The 14,829-nt window shown below is 38.2% G+C and overlaps 1 protein-coding gene across 1 annotated transcript in view; it reads left to right on the top strand.

Annotated features, from left to right (window-relative positions):
* Positions 1-14,829, top strand: part of LOC124163427 (ubiquitin carboxyl-terminal hydrolase 8) — a 97,209-nt gene that overhangs the window by 30,248 nt on the left and 52,132 nt on the right. The gene's annotated exons all lie outside the window — the stretch shown is intronic.

Below are 14,829 nucleotides of genomic sequence, written 5' to 3' on the forward strand. Positions count from 1 at the left end.
CAAATATAAAACATAGGCACATCACCATACTCTTTTTTCTGCTAAATACATATTTGTAAATGGGTGTTGTAATTCAAGCCAGTTTCAGCGGCACCATGGTCTGCTATTAAAGCATTGTTTGAAAATTATGAGCATTTCATGGTCGACTTTCTGTATGCTCTAATTTTTCTAATGCTTTTCTTTATCAATGGCTGTTACGAGTCAAACCTTTCTAAACCAAGTACCATGTAAGCACATGTAAGAGCTGCACTCGTGTAAGAGACGCACCCCTATTTTGAGCATCGAAGCTAAAGAAAAAAATTTTTCGGAATTTTTTTTATCCTATAGAGTGGTGTTGCAGACGTATGCTTGGACTTTTAACAGTTATCAAAATTTCCTCTTTCAGTTCTAAAAATTTACGCGGCATTTTTTCAGCTAAATTTACACCGTATGTATGGCGCTAGGAGATATGTTGGTATTCACTTGTAGTCTTAGCCTTATGATTCTTACTGGGGATAATCGGATTGGATACCTTGGATCCAAATATACACAGATAATGCCCTTCACCTTATACTCCGAATCCAAATTCTTCGAAGAAATTGAATCTGAATCCGAAATTTTAAATCAATGCTTTCGTGAATGAACGTCCTACAAGTGGGAGTAGAAAGAGTTCCAATCCTCTCTTCACATGTGCCGTTGCTCTACGAAGGTTTAAAAGCTCTCGTAGGAGTATTGCAATATAATTACAGCCGTGGAAAATTTAAGGCAAAACACGACAGGCACATAGCATGACCCTTCCCAAGAGATTGAATAACAAATGGGGGAATCTCAGTGCCGTAGGATAATAACCACATCATAGATTACACGGAACCACACTCAGCCCTCTTCCAGCCAATGCCTTTGCCGTTTTTTTTCCTTTCCAAGATCTCACAGACCATAAATCGCTTGCCTCAAAGGTATCAAGTTACATGGGAACAATGGAAGCATGTTTTATCCCTACCCAAGCTCACCAACTGACCTTTTTCGGTCTACCAGGTTCAATTCTCCCAATTTCTGGAGGCCAAATGCTAGGTGAATCACCTACTAAGTTCGAAGATATCTTGATAGCTTTCAGCAATTGTATGATTGTATGACACGCACGAGGTTCAAAAAAGAATGAGACCTAAAGCAACGTATATCTGACAGCATTTAAGTTATTCAAGCTCTAATTTATTGACCCAAAGATTTATAGTAACAACAAGGCTACTAATATTCAACATAGTCCAAGCAGGACCATTTCGGAAGAAACAAGCATAGTATGAACGCATTCAAACAAGACGAGACAGACTGGAAACTTCAGGCAACACTAACTGCGTAGATCACATTCGCCCCTTCGCTTTGAAGGCAACGACGTCATAAGTGGTCACATGCAAGATCAGACGTGTTCTTCCCTTGCTCCTTCGCTCGTAGCCTCGTTGCTTGAAAGACAGAGGGAGTGCGCTCCTTCCCCTCGACCTTGCCTTCAGTGCTCTTCACTTATAAGCATTTCTGATTTCTTTTATCCACCATTTAGTCCGATAATGTACACACTTGTTCGAATTTTTTCAACTGCAGGTTTTGACACCAATATTATTTTCAGTTGCAATAATCCTCATAATAGAGTCTGAAGACGACTTTTGAAAGATCAGGTCCTTAGTGTAATCGAAATTACTCGGCGAGACAGATATTGAATATTAACTAGGTATTATCCTTCAAAAGTACGTATTTCTCTACGTTTGATATGCGATTACTATTTGCAGTATAAATGTCGCAGGATGCCCGATGATTGCAATGATGCAGGATGTCGTGGCAGTAAATTTAGCATGCCTTCCAGAGCAAAAAACCCCTCGCGATATATACCATGTTCACCTCTGAGGTACCGACGTGACGGCATGATGCTTACAAGTAAGAAATGCAAGCAGGAGCATTTTAAAAATACGTCACTAAGGAAGAAACATCCCTCCCTGCCACTCGTTTTTAACCTAGGGTTTCAGATGACTGACTCACGCTGAAAACCAAGGCCACTCAGTTCCCCTTGGATTTGTGACCGGTGAAGGGGACGGGGAAGATAAGAAGTTTGTGTGAGAGACGCAACCCCATTTTCAGCTGCAATTTCTGGGAAAAAAGGTGCGCCTCTTACACGTGCTTATATGGCATATAAGAAGAATTTGTTTTCAGTTGTTCAGTTAAGATGGGACCTCTTAAAATCCTCTCACAACACACCATTGGCCCACTACAGTAAACTCTCGATTATACGAAGCAGGATATTGCAAAATTTTCAATAATACGAAGTGAAACCCTACATAATTGAATCATACCAAGAAAATGCTGCAAGTCCATAAAATTGCTCAAATTTCAACGTTCTTGCCGGTAAATATGCGACCTTGTGACAATAAGTTTTAAATCAACAGTTGGATACATGAGGAACGAAGAGAATTAAGACACTCAACGGTGGAGGAAATATTTTTCATTTCAAAGTTTCATTTTAGAGACAAAGTTACATTTCGAAGGGGGGAAAGGTCAGGGAAAGTACTGCGGTCAACAACTAGGTGGGGAGATGTTGTAAGGATATCACAGATGATATACATATTACCGTATATCTCCGAATATAGTCCCCCTCTGAATATAGTCCCCCCACCCAATTTTGAGACCTCAGTTTTGGGAAAAATTTTAAAATGCAAAGGAAGGCAATTTTTCTGTGGTTAGCAAGTTAAGATTCTAGAGTCGATAAAAACTATTATTTTCTGTGAAGATTAAGAACAAATCTGTTCACATATTTTCCATCACAACAAAAAAACTATACCTAAAACATGTTGTGATCCATTGCATGTATCAGTAATTTATAGTTCCTTAACCAGATGTAATGAAGAAATGAGAACATTTTTTAAGTATCCAAGGCTACTGTATTTTTTAAACATTCACAAATTATTAATATTTTTGATTTCCAAATGACTACAAACAATGTCAATATATAAGCGTTAACTTAAATCCCATAAACAGTACTGCATTTGGCCCTGAAACTTCCTTAGATCCAGTGTAACACACCCATCAAGTCATCACAAATCCAAGTGACCTGAAGAATTTAGGAAATCTAAATAAAATTGTGTTAAATAAATTATAAACATTATAAAAATATTGCCATCAAATGCCTGCTAAGCAAAATAATTAAACTACAGGACTTACAAATATCAAAGTAATAAAATTAAGAAATTAACTTTTTCCAACAAACATTAAAACTGAAAAAAATATTATATCAATTTTCAATGCCTCGTCACGAATCATTGCATAAGTTACACGAAGAGCTTCTGCTCTGCATTTGCGCACAAATTCGACGATATTTTCCTCTAATTCTTTGAATCTGCCGCATCGAGACCCCCGAAATGACTTCCGCGATGTAGTAGCGCTTTGCAAGCGCTGTGAATACTATGATTTACAGCGTATTCTGCTACGGCTATTTTTAAATTGGCATCGAAACTCCGTCTTTGATGGCCTCTAATCTGCCGCAGGATTGATCCTCATCTTTCTACTTGATCCATCACCTCACTGTTGAACGTAAAATTATTTATAATAAAGAAAATATCGCGGAAATAATTGCGAAACGTTATGTGACGTAATTTATCGATCCTACTTACCCTGGTGAATTGAATATATTCCTCAATAAATTGATCACACTTTCGATGCTGAGTCGCTGGATTTCGATCAAATGCAGTAATGCCGGCGCTTCTGGTTTAAAGCCGTCGATTATTGCGCCTTTTCAGAAACAAATACATCACCTATTGCGCATTCTTGTTCTGTGAAGGCGGTAAAGGCAGTGGTTGTAAACACGAACCGCACGGACGTATAGTAGCTACGGACGCAATGAAATGCTAAATCGTCACGAAAGGTTCACTTTATCTGTTTATTTTTCGCAATTATTTAAATCGTGTAACTATTAAATGAGCGACGGGTACATATACTATTGATTCAATTCCAGTGTTTGATTGATGTAATGATAGTGTGTGTTTAGTTTTCATTTTAATTACAGTAAAACCCCGTATTTGCGTTATCGGAATTTACGTTTTCCCGCAAATTGCAAGTTTTTTTCTGGGTCCCGTCATATTTCCTATCTCTCCAATGTAAATAGAACCCTGTATTTACGCCGTGTTTTTTTCGTTTTCCCGCCATGTGCATCACGACGTGCCGGCTAAAAAAAAATTTTTTGCGCACTAAAACAATTAATCGCGCATATCAGCCCATAAAACTGTCTTTTGACTTCCTTTCGCACATTTTTATTTAAAAATCCAAGAGAGGGAGATGTAATGAGAACTATTTTCAGGAAGAATTTGAATGTGGCGGGACAGAATGCCACTAACGTCGGAAAGTTGAACTACGTCATCTCGTTTTCTGTCAGCGGCGAAAAGGTTCACGATATGAAAGTAGGTGTTTTGAGCAATCGAGCTATGTATTAATTATAATGCAAGAACTCCGGTAGGAATGTTGACAATAATCATGTAGTCGATAATATGATACGAGAGTTTGAAAGGAAACCAGACGTGATGAAACGTGATAAACTATAAAACTTGGCCGACAACTGGGATCATTTGCGCTGACTTCATTCAACAGTTGCGTAGCGTAGATGGGTTAATTAAATACTTAAAAAAAAACTTTTTTAAACTTGAATTATCCCATTCAAATAGCAGTGTATCGCAAACTATTGTAACTTTCAAAAATTATGAAGTCCCATGACTGTTTGTACGGTTTGTACTACGCATTTGATCGCCGAGGGGTAGTTCAGATACTCGTGTGTTGACGAGTTACCCTCAATTCGTATGGGAAATATAATTGATCCGGCTTGAAAATGAATATTCGAGGTGAAAAACGGACATTTTTAATTGACGAGAAAATGAAAATTTTAGAGATAGTTGATTCCCACACCGGAACCCGTATCGATTCAAACGCTGGCGAAGCAACTCGAATGTTGAGACTGGCAATCCGATCGGATTTCCAGTCTCAACATTCAATACCGAGGTGAAAAATCGCGATGCCATTGTAAAATATGCAAACCAGTGCGGACATTTATCAAAAAAGAGAATATATGTGAAGAATTCCAGGTAAGAATAAATGGAACGAATTCTAAAAGAGTAGTTTTTAGGTGCAAGATCATCAAATGTCCCTGCAAATGGTGTCATCTAAAGGCCTGTTTACATAGTACATTAACCCGTACAAGTTAATGTCTAACTTATGAACACGAAAATGCAGCGTTGGGTGAATACACAGTGCACTGTGTATTCACCCAACTTGTGCGTATGCATGAACAGAAAATAGAACCTGTTCAAATTTGGTTCATGCATTCATAGTCGGATTTAGGGGCAGGGGACGTGCCCCCCCAGATGCTTAAAAAAATAGACAAAATTTGAATACGGTTATCATAGGAGGATCTATGGGAGGGGGGGGGCACGTGCCCCCCCAGACACTTAAAAAATATGCAAGATTTTTAATACCGTTATTTTTAATGAGGTTATCATTGCGTTCGTTTTGTATAACGTGGTATCATTGTGCCCCCCCCATCCAGAACAAAATCACAGCATTGCTTGTGCCCCCCAGAAAGAAATCCTGGATCCGCCCCTGATGGTCATCATTACGTTCGCTTTGTTTTGTGTATTACTCAAGGAGGCTCAATCATTTAATTCAATAAGAATAACTTTGATATATAAATAAAGAGAATTTTGTAAAGTCATTGTTATATCTTGTTTTTAATCTCAATTAAGACAAGATCTTTTGCCTGTCAGGCCCTCTGTGCCCCTCCCAGAAAAAAATCCTGGATCTGCCCCTCCCTACATTCGTACATGCCCCGTTCCGGTCCACAAAAATCATTCATGCAAGCAGAAATTAACTCATACGTGTTAATGTATCGTGTAAACAGGCCCAAAGGCCCTTGAGAAAAGGTATTTCCCCACAAGATTGGGAATCGAAGATTCCACGGCATCTATAATGGTTGGTTGGATAGATTCAAAAATAGGTATGTACAGTCTTGTATATAAGATGGTGAGTGGTGAAAGCAAAGATGTTAACATAGAGACAGCAACTCAGTGGAAAGAATCTGAATATATTAGAGTTCTGGAAGGTTGCAGCCCAAAAGATGTTTTCAGTGCAGACAAAACAGGATTATTTTTTAATTTTTGCTGCCAGCAAAAACACTGTGCTTCAGAGGGAAACAATGTTATGGAATAATGCCTAGTGAACAATTAAAAAAATAACATTTCCAAAGCCAGTATATGAAATAAAAGTGAAAATTCTCTATTTCCCACTATTTGCATTTTCCCGCAATTTACACTTTTTTTCTTGGGTCCCTAGAAAAGTGTAAATAAGGGGTTTTACTGTATTTACTGTTTTGCGTCATTAAGTGATCAGTGTCGATTGAATTATTCTAACAATACTTTTCCCAGAAAAATTAACGGCTACCCGATGGATTCCGTGAAAACGCATATTCGATATGCTATTTGAATCAGAAGAATCGTATCTTTACAACATTTGTGGAAAAATTGTCTAAATTTCCGGTAAAACGTGCCATATTTACTAATATCTCCGATTATAATCCTCATAAATATACTCAAATAGAAAGACTACGAGAACATTAGCCATTATTTATAACAATATGGTCACCTTTAGTATGCTAAACTGGATTACACTCGATTATAGTCCCCCCCCCTTACTTTTCCGCGGCCATTTTTGGGAAAAAAGGGGGGGGGACTATATTCGGAGATATACGGTACCTTACACACAAGCCAATTTGAACGGGGATTTGACGATTCTGTGCTTTAAGTTATGGTGTGTAGTTACCTTCCTACCTATCCACGAGGGAGGTGGTGTCTGGCTGTCTTTCGCAAATAAAAATTTCTTTGCATACTCCAATTTTTTATATTTTGAAAGTTATTCTTTGTGTTTTTTAATGTGAGTTAGAAATTTTGAAATAAAATTTTAGCGTTACACTATTAACAGACTTGTGGCGTAAAAGTTTTTGTGCTTTGTGCTTACAAACTTCGTTATTTTCGACCGTAGAAATCTGTTTAAAATTGTAGAATGCTTAACAAATGATAGTTATTCTTATGTAAGTGTAAATTATTGAAAATCAAAAGCGATATTTTAAAAAACACTGGTATTGCAATAAGGTTACCATGGACTCGTGCGAAGAAATGGTTAGAGGGTCCTCCGGTTGCTGAGGTATTTACTGGGCACTCCATGAGTTTGGGTCCCAAATCAGAAGGATGACAATACCAGGGTCACCCTCACTCCAGAAAAGAGCTCCATACAGAGCTGTTAAAAATATTCTCATGCCACTCGTAGCACGGAAAACGTTTTCCTCTGGTAGACACCGGCAGGAAAAGGTTAACGGCAAGAAGTGGTGCTTCAATAAACAGCAGCAGCCAAAATGTTGCACCCAAAAAGATTCTTCCAAAAATGACTGAGCCCTCAAACTGATTGTCCATAGTGCAGTTTCATTCAAGAGAAATTCCTGAGCTGTTATCTTTCCTCTTTGAGGGCTCTCTTCCTTTGAATACATGATTGTGAATCATGCTCCCTATTTATGTGATCCAGACTTATGAGTTCATGTTACTTCATGGTATTTGTGGAGCTGCATCTACTTGTGTGTTTGATGAGATGCTGTTAGAAATTGAGTCATTGATGATGCAGTTGGGGATCAGCTCCCAGGGCACTTAGACCTGTAAGTCCATTGTGCTAACCACCGATAACTGATCACCCATAGAGGCCTATGTCCTTAGCGAAGGACAAAAGGTCCCCAATGGGAAGATCTCTTACCTCCTTGGGCTCTATAAAAAGTGAGCCCAGGTGTCTATAATGAGTCCTCATGATTTCGGGGCACTCGCATGTTAGATGGGTAGTTGCTGTGGGAAATTAATCAATGCTTCTGTTTGGGAATAGGACTGATCTTACCTCGGCATGTTTGGCTCAGGAGTGGTCTTTGGGTTGGTCACGCTGGAACTCATAAGGTGCAATCTTGTACTGCCTAGGAGACATCTTCAGATGTCAGACATAACTTGGAATGGAGGCATTAAATTCATTATCAGAAGATAATTTAACTGTTGTTCATTGAACTCCTTGATTTGATTACAGGTATTTCATTCTTTATGTATTTGTAGGAAAACGTCACACAGAGCTTTCTCTGGCAAATATGGAGGCTTGGGTATCGTTTCAGTATTGTTTTTGGCCAAAAATTTCCTGAATAGCAATGAAGTATGAGGTGAAAAAGAAACCAAGCTCATTAAAGATTGTCTAATCTTTGTGACTGCCACAGACAAAGCAAACAATGAATGCAGATGAAAATTTTATCATACTTTAGGGGCATGTATACCAACATTACAAAGAAAATTTTGACAATCGCCCTCTCATAACACTTGAGAAATAAAAAAAACTTGGCTCCCGTTATTTTCACAGTGCCCCTGGTACACTTTTCGTACATGACAAATCCAGATGCTCTCACACTTCATTGAATTCTTTCCATATATGCACAAGCGATGAGTTAGTACAGTGTTTGGCTTTTGTGAAAGAGATGAGAAAAGTTCATTTAACTCTCGGTTCAAATTGTGGAACATAAGAGTTCGACTTTTGCGGCATTAGGGAATCACTTTTGTAATATTTTCAATAATGGTATGGTATTTTCAGTTTTTTATGGGTGCCCATGATATGATATTGTACCATAGTCAATTTGGTTTCTAACCAATTTATTGTATAATACTGTCATTGCTTTGTTATTTTTTAAGTAATGACTGTACTGACTAGCAGTGTGTTTAAGTTGTGACCAACCCCAGCCTCTCAACTGGAAACTCTTCACAGTCATGCACTCAATTCGGATGGAAACTTTATGAGGGTTAATGAAGCCCCGCTTAGGTTACCTTGGCTGTGATACCACACATGAAGTATACTCTGGGGGCTCGACTCTGGGAGAAACTGCTGATACTTGAATGATGGTGAAGTTACCCAAGGCAGCATTTGTGAACTGGTTTTGTAGTTAGTTTTTATCTTCTCAACGTAGTTAAGTTATCAAAAAAATGTTGAGAGTTAACAGGTCATTTGGGAAATTGAGCATAGCAAGAAATACTTAGGTAGAATGTGATTGAGAGCAGGGCAATGGAGGGGGAGAGCGTCTAACCATTGCAGGTGAGTTTTAACCTATCAAAGCAATAGGGTAGTTTCCTTCATCAAAGAAAACGAAAGGCATTGATTGCGATTCGTTACCCAACATTAGTGTATTCACAATATACAAATTGTTTGATTTTAGAAATCCCAGTTTAGACAAATTTTAATGGTCAATTTTAACCTCATTTGAAAAAGGCCAGATTGGCACCCATGCGATACCACTCCATGTGACGTCGCAGAGACCTAGATTCTATACAAGTAGATAGTAGTTTTACATCGTCTAAGATTACCAATGCATTCTTGAGGCACAGAGCTAAAGGAAACATTTCTTAATTATCAGCTATAAAAATTTCTTATGGTTGGAAAGTTTCCTTCGTTTGATAAGGTATTAATAATCCTTATTTAAGCCAAGTGCTACCTGCTAGCAACGTGTGTTGTAGCGGTGCTCATATCCTCGCCCTAAGGTCACCACACAAGGCAGCAGGGGGAACCAGAATGACGTCACATGGGCTTTTCCCAGCATTCATACTTAGTTGTTAGTTTTTGTGTGCTTGAAAATTTTAACTTTTCATTTTATCGCAAAAAATAGATATCGTCATTTAAAAATCTAAAAGCGTGAAATGCATACTCCAGGATTAATAATCTTTCAATTTAGGCAATAAAAAAATAATAGGAAACCACCCTATTAAAATAACTTAAACATCGCTTGGAACTCTATGGACTTTCTTTATTCCTTCCTTCTCAATATGGCTTCTGATACAACAATCCTTAGTTTTTATATCTATCTCCTAGGTGCCAAGCCAGCCAAAACACTAATGAATAAAAAACAACTATAAACAACAAATGAAACAAAGATATTGTGTATAAAAACATTTAAGAAAGTGATTTGATGGTCATTCATCATGGGAACATTAGTTTTAAAGAGCATAAGATTCTTGGAAGGTGGGTCACGGAGGATGGAGAGTTATATGAGGTGTCTACATCGAATATCATATCGATATCCTTTAATCCTTTCTTAATCGATTACCACATTACTATGTTTCGTTATATTGCAAGCAGCATACTCTCTTTGTCACCGAATCTTGTGCAATCTTGTGTGGATACAATTAAATAAATAACTAAAGGTGATGCATAAAACTTGTTAAGCCATTGTGGGTAAGCGTTTTTCAGGATAGCCTCAAGGTTAAATACTCTATTTTGGCCGAAGTTTCGAGCTCATCCTCAGGGGTGTTTAATGTCTTTGAGTGAGTGAATGTTTAAACCGTGGCTAAAATGGAGTATATAACCAGGTGGGAATCCCGATAAACGTTTACCGGCATTGTTCGCCGGGAAAGCATCAAATCTGAATTTAGTTAAGCCATTGTTTAACTGTCGAACTACGCGCTCTTTGTCTGAATTTTGATTCTTGAACGTATTTTAATGATAGATATGCTTTCATAAGATTGCGAGTGAAAAGTTACCCCATCGTCTCTTCCGCGCTTCACGAACTGCCCGCGTCCTTGTGGAACGGTTTCTTTGCTGCTCCTCGGGTGCAGCGCGGCACCGCAAAAGGAGAAACGCGCCCTGCGCCTGCCAGGAATCCCTCATGTGATTGGTCGCGTGGCCTCCCCACGTCTCCAAGCACGTGTGGGCGGCCATTTTGAACGCGTTCCCGTCGGCAGCGTGGCTTTGTTGCGCACGAGCGCCGTCTTTTGTTTTTCAAGGGCCTTGCGATGTGTAGGGGGTCTCGAGTCGTCCTCCTCGCATTCCTATGGTTTCCCATGTACGTAATCCTCTTTCGTATATTTTCCCCTTCCCTCCTCATTCCCAATACACATTACAAATTTCTGTGGTTTATCTAGCGGTCTTCCACCCTACCCCAATGACCGTGAGAAATCGTGGCCAGAACCTGTGACTGTGTGTGTGTATAGATGCTTGCATCGAAGCTCTTTATTTGATGAAGTGAAAACTTCCTTTGGCTCACCTTGGGATTTTTAAATGAGGTGAAATAAGTCATATTGAAATTCGTAGTAAAACAGTAACGATATGCATTCTTTGGCGTACAGTCTAAACCAAACAGGAATAAAAGTTTCGAACCAATTACCCGGTTCCAGGAGTGTAGCCTCGAGGCCCAGCCCAGGGTACCCTAGCTTTTAGCCGAAACAATGGGTAATACGACCGTGATATTTGGAATGCCATACTGCCGCACTAAGAAAGGAATTTTTGTGTAAATTAAAATTTTTTGGAGTTTTATTAATACCTCGTCAATATTTACTTTAACTGTTTGGTGAAAAGCATTGACCTTTGTCAAAACGTTTTTTCATCTTCACTTTAAATTTTACTCGCTCAAAACATTGGAGAAGAGTTTATTTTATTGAAAACCTTAAGTTTTTAGTACTCTTTTCACCATTTTCAATTTTCGATTTGTTTTTCTCCAAAAATGGTCTTTAAAGCTTCAGCTCCATAATTTTTTCTTTCCGTTTTACAATTCCTATGTTTTTTTTGGCAATAAGACGGGTTTATGTATTTTAAAATACGATCTCGAATGTTTAAAATAATTCTCTTTCACTCAGTGATTCAATCCGTAGGTTAGTTTGGATAGGTGGCGGTAGAGGTCGACCCGAACTAAGCCACAGGCGTGTGAATTTCACAAATTCAGGAAGTAGACAAAACGAACCTATCAGGGACCACCTAGGGGAAGGAGCGGTTTACATATACCGGAATAATACTGACATCGGCATCAGCAGCCTTGGAGATGTTACGAACGAAACGTCAGCCTACGACATGCAGACAGCAACCCGGTTGGAAACCCGAGAAGAATACATTCAAGTCATTCACCGGGAAAAACTCCTATTCTTCAAATTATATTTTTGTAATAGTTATGTTACTTTTTATAAGAATCAATAGCTCAACTTACCAGTATAAATCGTCATTGTTGAAGTTTTCACGTCTGTTGGTTAGTATCACAGCTGCCACAATTTTTGTGAATGACATCAATTCAAGCTAGTGTTGCGGGGTTGATCTTGTTGCTACCTTGCCCCATTAAATGAACAGCGTCACGTTTTTCCGTTTGTGACGCTTACTCGTCCCAGTTTTGTGAGTATTTTTATCGCAGTAATCGGGAAAGTCTTCTTGTGCATCAGTATAAGGTGAATCGGAGGTCTTAACAGATACGTGTCGAATTTTGACTGCATGGACTTAAAGCTTCAGCCGCGTTAGATCTTCGGTTATTGCATTTCGGGGCTTGCATTGAATTAGTATCACAACGTTCTAAGATTATTGTCGATGAAGACGTTTGCGGAGAAACTCCTATTTAAAGTAGGACCCAAATGAGAAAGATGTTTATCGCTGCATACTGGCAAAGAACGAAGGAGTAATTGATGTTTCCTAAATTCGATTAAATTGCGCAAACGTAAACAAGAAGTCAGAAAGTGGTAAAAATAATTTTTTTTAAACCGTAGTGACTGCTGGTTGAGCCTGGTGAAACCAATCAAGCGATTTTTCTAATAAATTCTTAAATATATCGAATTATAAATCTTTTGATGCCGTGAGCATAGTAACTACCAAACTTGTCGTTTGCAAATAATATCGCATAAATGAACGACATACTACCATCTTATTATGGTAGTTATAGGGCCTCGGTAAAAGTAACAACAATTTGATGAAACTTTGGCCACATATCCTTTGAAATACGCACTTTCAATGATCCATAGAAAAAGGGATTCCCATTTGCCGTTTTTGAGATATTTGACGGTAAAATTAGGATAATTTAAGATAGGTTGTTATGGAGAAATACGGCTTTTTCGATCTAGCAAAGCTGTTTGTTACAAGACGTTGGTGAGAAGGTATCCATTAAAAGCAAAATTTTGCGACCAATCTATGTATGTGCGGGAAAGTATTAGTTCATTATGAAATAAAGAAATTTGCAAAAAACTGCCTGAAACTGTCAAGATGGTCGCCGGGATCTCTGGTACCAACATCGCAAAACGAAAACCACTACACCGACTTCGCCTAAATTACGCAAACATATTTAGTTTTCCGGCTTTTAAATTCTGCATACATTTTGTTTTGAAATAAATGTATATATTAGGATTTACCACTTACATTAGATCGTGAATATTAATCAAGGTGCGTCGTCAACAGTTCAGTATGCGAATTTTCGAAGCAGTGGTGAAACTAGTCACATTGACTACTGTAAATACTAGGGATGGACGGATCGAGGATTTTTTTCCGACTCGGATCCGGGTCGGATACTTGATTTCAGGTGTCGGATCTTCGGCTATTTTCGGATCCAAATGTATTTTCAATTGCCTGCTATTCAACTAAGTAACTATTCAAAATTTATCTGGATGCATGCAATCAAAGGAATTATTTTTAGATTTTTATGCATATTTTTACGGATTAAAAATCATTTTTATAAGCTTTCAAGTTTTTTTGAAAACACTAACATGCTCAGGATATAATCTGTTACGCTTGCGTTTTGAAATGAAAATAGGTTTCAATCTTCGGATAAATCATTGGCTGAATTAAAATCTTCCTCACATCCGTGTCCCCTGATTTTTGTCACTTTCTCATCAAAAATTGTTTCTACACAATCGACAAAATTTGTATCCATATATCATTAAATTAAATTATAACTGCGCAGTCTGCTGCACAATTAACAATTTTAACCGAACAACTTTAACCTCAAGTGCAACGAGTTGCTGGAACAGAACGAGACGACCGCTCAGCGAGAGGAAAGGGTGGGCAGCAGAAGGGTTTAGAGTATGGTAACTCTAAAAAATTGAATGACCCCTATTTTTTAGGTTTTCATGCACTTTTCGTGATGGGGAGGGAGATTTCGAAAATACCAATTTTTATTTTCGTTTAGTAATTTTTCCTGTAATAAAATAAGTACTTATATTTTTGTGTCACACAAATTATTGTGAGTTTTATTCTTGCTGAATAATCTTTTTATTTTTATTTTATATGCCATTTTTGGTTTTCTAAAAGGAAAATTTTGTAGTATAAAATATTGTTTGTTAAGTTAACTTAGATGCATTAAATAGGTATAGGTGGAGGTAACTTAGATACATTAAAGGTGTAGGTGGAGGGGAAGGAGCGAGTTTCCTACGTCTTTCAAGCGTAAATTTAAGATTTCGAATCCAGACCCGATGCCTTCAGAGAATTTGAATCCGTAGCAGTGGCGCCGACTCCATGGGGCCTGAGGGGGCCCGAGCCCCCTCAAAAATTGGTTATGGGTGAGACGAAAAAATGTGTCAGGCTTGTCGATTTTCCCCGGAGTGTCCAGATATCGAGATTCGAGTTATCAGAGTTCTAATATTGATCATATGACTTCTAAAATGCTTAAAAAACTAAAAACTCGCTACTTATAAAATTTCCTGGGGCAAGATCCCCGGTTTGGGCCCCCCCAATATTTTTTGTAAGTCGGCACCCCTGATCCGTAGTATCCGGAGAAGGGCAATATTCACGGAGATTTGGATCCGAGGTGTCCTATCCGACCATCCTTAGTAAATACCTTTAAAAAAATCATTTTTGACGTTTGCATTGTGCTGAGGTGCAAAATTACTCTCACATTTCATTCCTAAATATAATTTCTTTTGTTGATTTTTGGCTACTCTTTAGCGTAAATAATAGGTAACCCGTGTACATCACTTGACTTCAGCCGATGTCACTCTATCTACCTTAACAATTTGTTCATATTCATTGTGTAAAAAT

Source organism: Ischnura elegans, chromosome 8 (assembly GCF_921293095.1).
Source record: "Ischnura elegans chromosome 8, ioIscEleg1.1, whole genome shotgun sequence".
Lineage (NCBI taxonomy): Eukaryota > Metazoa > Arthropoda > Insecta > Odonata > Coenagrionidae > Ischnura > Ischnura elegans.